The sequence below is a fragment of the Podarcis melisellensis genome (assembly GCF_964234715.1).
Source record: "Podarcis melisellensis genome assembly, chromosome: 2".
NCBI lineage: Eukaryota > Metazoa > Chordata > Lepidosauria > Squamata > Lacertidae > Podarcis > Podarcis melisellensis.
Window position 1 is genome coordinate 31,921,834 of NC_138529.1, and position 6,098 is coordinate 31,927,931.

At 46.3% G+C, this 6,098-nt stretch overlaps 1 long non-coding RNA gene across 1 annotated transcript; it reads left to right on the forward strand.

Annotated features, from left to right (window-relative positions):
* The first annotated feature begins 3,967 nt into the window (after positions 1-3,967).
* On the forward strand, positions 3,968-5,217 carry LOC309363596. Its single transcript, XR_014165455.1, has 2 exons — positions 3,968-4,234; positions 4,700-5,217. It is a non-coding gene; the product is annotated as an uncharacterized lncRNA (long non-coding RNA).
* Positions 5,218-6,098: the final 881 nt, after the last annotated feature.

Consider the following 6,098-nt stretch of genomic DNA (forward strand, 5'->3'; position numbering starts at 1 on the left):
ATGCAATGATCTACCCATTGGATTGACCAGAGTTGTTAAGCTGTTTTTAGGGGGAGAGTCGTCTTCGTCTTCTTCTTCGTCGTCTTCTTCTTGATTTTCAGTTTTTGGTTGATCGCAGGAGATCATGCGATCGACCAGGATCAACCAGGGACAGCCCGTGATCGACCGGTAGATCATGATTGGACAGGCCTGGATTAGGTGATCCTCATGGCCCCTTCCAACTCTACAATCTACGATTCTATGTAAATAACCATTAAAAGGGCTGGCTCGTCTCACAAAATTTTAAACAACTGAATAGGCTTGTTGGCATAAAAAGGTCTTCAAGAGACCTCAAAGTTAGCAGTGAAGAAGCTTGCCAAATGTCTGCTGGAAGAGTATTTGCACAGTCTGGGGCCGGCAACACCAAATGCCCAACCTCTGGTAGAAGCCAGTCAAGGCTCTGTAACAGCGCTCCTCTGGATGATCTCAGTGATCAAGCTGGGATATAATAGCTCAGATCACGGACCAAAGTTGGTCAGGACTTTGCATGTTAAAATTAACACAGGAGCCTTGAACCTGCCCCAGATGCATATGGGCAGCCAGTGCAGATGTTTTAGGAGGGGTCTGACATGGCGCCAGCCAACTGCCTCCATCAGCAGCTGAGGCTCTGCATACAGCACTGGCTGGAGCTTCTGCCCCAGGCCCAAGTCCACCCCCAGATCAGACCCACTGCAGTAATTCTGCCTCAAGGTAAACAATGCATGGACCACAGTGGTCAAGCTATCCCAATCCAGATCCACAGCTGGTGTATCAGACAAAGCTGGTCAAAGGCATTTTTGGAAGTGTTTTTCTCCCATTTTAATTCTCCTCCTTTGCTCAGATACTGTTAATAGAATGTGGTTATTGGTGTTTTTCTGGGTGTTGAGCAAAAGCTCATCTTTGTTTTAAATGATATGTGTGGTTTTGTGGTCTTTTGGCTAGACAGTAATTCCCCAGTTCAAGTCACACTGACCAGAAAAAAAGAGAAAGCGGTGCAGCAGCCTGGCTTAAGTTACTTGATGTCTAGCCAGGGAATACTGGGGAGAAGACCAGGGGGGTGTCTAAAGGGCCAAGAGGACTTAAGACATCCCAAGTGGGGAGGTTGGGATTCTAGGGCAACATAACCTTTACATATGTATCTAGTGGCAGCAGCAGAAAAATGATGCAAGTTTGTGGAGGGAGGGAAGATGGGTTTGAGGAAGAAAAGGCTCATCGCTGAGGTCCAGGAACTTGAGCCCTCAATGCCCTGCAAGTAGCCTCACAAACAGAACTGGGAACATATTAGTCCCGCATTAGGACCATTTCACTTTGTGGAGACCTTGTGGGCTGCTCAACAGTGTTCTTGAACACTGGGGACAGTAAGGAATTAACTCAGATTGTGAGACCAACTCTGAAACCCAAGCCAAGCCCAGGTCTCCACTGGTGGGTTGCCATAGCCATATGCCATGGAGGTGAGACTACATCATTTGAAGAAATGTTATTTCTGGCTCCACAAATGGTCCACAAACAATAATACTTTGGAGGTCCTGGGCCTCAAGGAGGTTAGACTGGCCTCGACTAGGGCCAGAGCCTTTTCAGCCCTGGCCCCAGTCTGGTGGAATGCTCTGTCACAAGAGACCAGGGCCCTGAGGGATTTGACGTATTTCCGCAGGGCCTGCAAGACAGAGCTATTCCACCGGGCCTTTGTTCTGGGCAACATCTGACCCCTTTCTTTCTATGGGACCCTGTATGTAAGTGGCCCCCTTGGTTCTTTCTATCGGCCCATATGAGACCAGCACAGGTGGCCGGGCCTGGTGAACATTTAATTCCTTACTCCTACGGTTATGGTTTGTGGGTTCCCACTTAATTTTATTTTGATTTTAAATGTGATTTTGAATTGTATTTTAAATCTAATTGTTTGATTTTGGTTTTTTTAATGTATTTTTATTGAAGATTTTCTTGATTTAAAAAGGTATGTGCAATGTCTCTCTCTCGTATTTTTCCCCCATGTAACAAATCGGTTTCATTTGTTAAGACATCAGGAAGAAAAGGGGGAAGAGGTAGAGGGGGGAAGATGAGTGGGGCTGGGTTCGGGTGGCAATGTTTCTATTTTCCTTAATATATGTGGGGTTTTGTGTCAGCATTGCTTGTGTACGTTCTCTGCTGTTCACTTGTGTTCCTTTGGTGGTGAGACAGGTTGTGGGTGTGGCCTAGGGTGTGGTTGTTCATTTGTGGTTGGCTGTGGTGGTCTTTGTTTTCATGTGTGAGTGGGGTGGGTGGGTGTTTTGGATCGGGTCAGCCATATTGATTTGTATGCTGTTGGTGGATTTTTGTCATTGTCTTGTTGGGCTGTGTGTGTGATAAAGGGGAACCATACTGGGGTAAAGGCGTCTTCTTCTATTTGATTGTGTTTTTAATGTATTATATATTTGGTGCTAGCTGCCCTGAGCCACATCTCGGCCGGGGAGGGCAGGGTATAAATAAATATTATTATTATATTATTATTAATCCCTGGTTTTGCTGTTGGGTTCTTAAATGATCCAAACTGGTCCCAACCTGGTCACTGAACACTCAAACCATGGGTGGTTCAACCCTTTCCCTCCCGCTTTGAAACAGAAAGGGTCCGTGAGGTAGAATTTGCCATTTGGGCAGATCTGCCAATGTCCCGCCGTTCCAGATGCTGGGACTGTAGGACACGGCAGTGACCACAGTTCTCAGGAGGAGGAACCAGAGAACACAATCAGCGAGTGAGTGAGTCACCGAGCGGAAACTTTTCACCTCGCTGCATCTTGTCATGTCCGTGCACTGAGGCTGTCAAAAAAACTTTAAATTAATTGTGCAGACAAGCAAGGGGTGGAAAACAACAGTTTCAGCAAATCAACGTAATTTGCAGGGAGATGGGCGAGTTGCTGGCAGGAAATGTAACGAGGACAGAAAGCGTGTGTGTGTGTGTTAATGGCTTATAACTTTTTAAAGGATCTTGGACTATGGCTCTCTAGGGCCATCGTCTCAGTCCAGGCCGCAAATCCAGGAGCCGGCAGGGAAGCATGACAGCAGGATGGTTTGACACCTCCTGGCTCACCACAAGGGATGAACCTGCTAGGATGCCAGCAGAGTCAGCAGCTGCCAAACGGAGCCCAGGGAATGCCCTTGCCTCTTACACAGCTCTCAACCAAGCAGCCCTCCCTCCAGGCAAGAGCGAGAGCTTCCTAATATTTTGGGCTATGCTGCTTGCACTGCTCTGCTGATGCACCCCTGCTCACAGCGGTGTCCTAGACAATTCCAGCATCTCCAGCAAGCGGCCTTCATCGCCTTGCTCCAGAGCAGGAACCACGCTTCCTTTAGCACCAGGAATCCCTCTCCCCGACATCTCCCTCTGGGCTTCACCCGACAGCTTGACTTTGGAAGTGGCTGTGGACCTGGCTCCAAGGTTAACACACCGGTGCCTTTACCTCTCTGGTTGGAGGTGGAGAAAAACAATCAAGCATGTTATACAATTGAGCTAAGGCAAGGTGTTACATCCCCAGGGGCTCTAGCAGATTGATTCCTTTCTTTGCAAGGGCTTTGTAGATAGGCCACTCATTTCCTATGCTGGTTATTTTGTTTTTCCTCTGGGCTCTTCTTTCCTCTTTGCAGATTTCCTGCACAGTTCATATTTTATTCCTTTAAAATAGAGGCTCTGCTCCTGTATGTTGTTGGTGTGTGTGTGTGTGTGTGTGTGTGTGTGTGTGTGTGAGAGAGAGAGAGAGAGAGAGAGAGAGAGAGAGAGAGAGAGAGAGAGAGACCTTGAAACAGTCTTCTGTCTTAACATACATTCCTTTCATTTCGAATCTGCAAACCAATTAAATTTTAAGTGGGAGCCTCTGCAGTGCAGTAGGGGCTGGTGGGGAGCAACCAAGGAAGGATCAGGCCTGTGACTCGGAGGTTTGCTCCACATTTCACCTCCTGGGACCAGAGGTGAGAACTTTTCCCATTTCTAACCTGCAGCTACAGACTTGGCACATTGCAAATCTCCCAAGGGATGTGGCAGAGACTTATGGCATACCTGCAGTTTTAGGTGGGATGAACCAGCTTTCTGACCCAAATGCACCAATGTTCTGTCAGCTCCCACCTCATTACGACATAACAATCAGAGCGTAGCATAGGCAACTGATTGTCACACACAGTTGTCCTAAGCAAAGTCCTCCTCCAGCTCTGTCATTCTACGGTGGAAGTATATTGGGTCGACTGAACTCAGGTGTGTAGCTGGATAGCCCTGCGATAGCTGTCAAATATGGTTTTTTTGCCAGTATCTGGTAACTTCATTATGTACTTCTGTGCCCAGAGCATCCCTATGTGGTGCCTGGGGTTTTGGATAGGTCTTTTGTGGTGTGGCTGAGCTAACATTTCCTCAGGAAGATTACTTTCAGGTTTCTAAGCTTTCAGATTTCCTTCCTACCGCTTCATACTGAGCTAGTTTCAGGGAGTTTGGGATTCCTGTTCTCAAGCTGTTGTTTTGAAAGTCCAGAAAAGGAAAACATTCTGCCCTGAATGAAGGAATGCTGGCTAACAGTGGAACTTGTCCTGTATCCATTTGGAGGCTATGAAAAAGTGGATTTTAAATCTATTTACAGTAGAAAGTGTGATAAGAGAGTGTGAATGCCAATACAGGCAATCATTCCTTGTACCGGGTGATGAACCTATTTATTTTGTTTGTTTTCAGATTATGCTGAATCAATCATGTGAACTTCTCCTCCAGAAGCACAAACTGTAATTTTGCTCACCTTTAGTGTCTCCCTTAATTGTGGAAGTTGTGGGTTTTTGTGCTTATGACGGGGTGTTAATGCAACCGGTGTAAACATGTCTGTTTTTGAAGCTGCTCTGAAAGCGGGCAACCCAAGCATTAATGAATTAGATCACCCAGTAGCCTCAGGTTATTTAAGAAGGCCTGCTAATTTCACTTTGTGGCAGTTGTGCACAGTTGTGATCCTGGCTGTGACACATTCTCTTCAAAAATAATGCCCTCAGCTAGTGGTGCTTCTGCCTGACAGCCAAAAACAAGAGCAAATGGGGTGTTGGAATCTACATCTTCCCTGGTTTCTAAATGTCCTGGTGCTGTGCGGGAAGCCTCAGAAGTCAGGAACCCAGTAGCAGCTGCAAGGATGCTGGTCCCAGAACATGGTGTTGAGATTTCTCAAATAGAGATAGTTTCTCCCAGCATGCTGAGCTGTTGGATTCTCTCTTTTCTGTGTCCTGTTGTACTCTGTGCCTTCTCTTCCATCCCCTGTAAACAAGCTGTCAGTTTTAATTGGACTGAGCTGCGGTGGGGAGGAAAAGGGAGACTTTGATAATGAAAGAAAGGGGTTGGTGGCACCTCACGTCCTCGTAAGACTCTGCTGCACACCTAATCCTCCCTGCTCATTCTCAGGAGTTTGTAGGGCAAAAGGATTTTTCAGTCCATTTGCTCACAGAGGCCATACTCCTTTTTTATATACATTTTGTTCTCCCGTAGGAATAAATCAATCCTGCCTTTAAAAGTCCCCTTGTCAACATACAAGAAACATTTTGTGTTTCCGAAGTAAAAATTCAGAAGGAGGAGGCCTCAGTCTTCAGTCAGATATCATTTTAAACAATTATCTTCCATACAGTGGCAAACCAAACGTAGTCGATCCAAGCACTAATTTTTTAAAAAGATTTTTAGATCCATATCCTATTCATTTTAATAGGTCAATTGTGCACAAATTTTGTGGTTTGAATTAAGCAAAAAGTGAGGAGGCGGAGATGAACTGTGGTCCCCTTTTGTTTGGAATCTCAGGTGAGTTACCCATGCAGTAAAAGTTGCTCCCAGGACCAGTCACCACAGCGAAGCAGAGAAAGGTGTTCCAGAAAGCACTGGAGGTTTTCTAGTGTTGTCACCTTGAACCTAAACCACTGTCATTTCGGTGCCCTCAGGCTAGCCTTCCTCAATGCCTCCTGCTAGCCACTTATTCCTCTTTATTATCTCCTGCTTATCATCCTTGTTGTCATGCTCTGGTGCCAGAGCCTCTAGGACGAGGTGAATCAGGAGTTACAGGACCCTGGAGAGCTCAAAGTAAGCCACTTTCTCTGACAAAGGCGGAAAG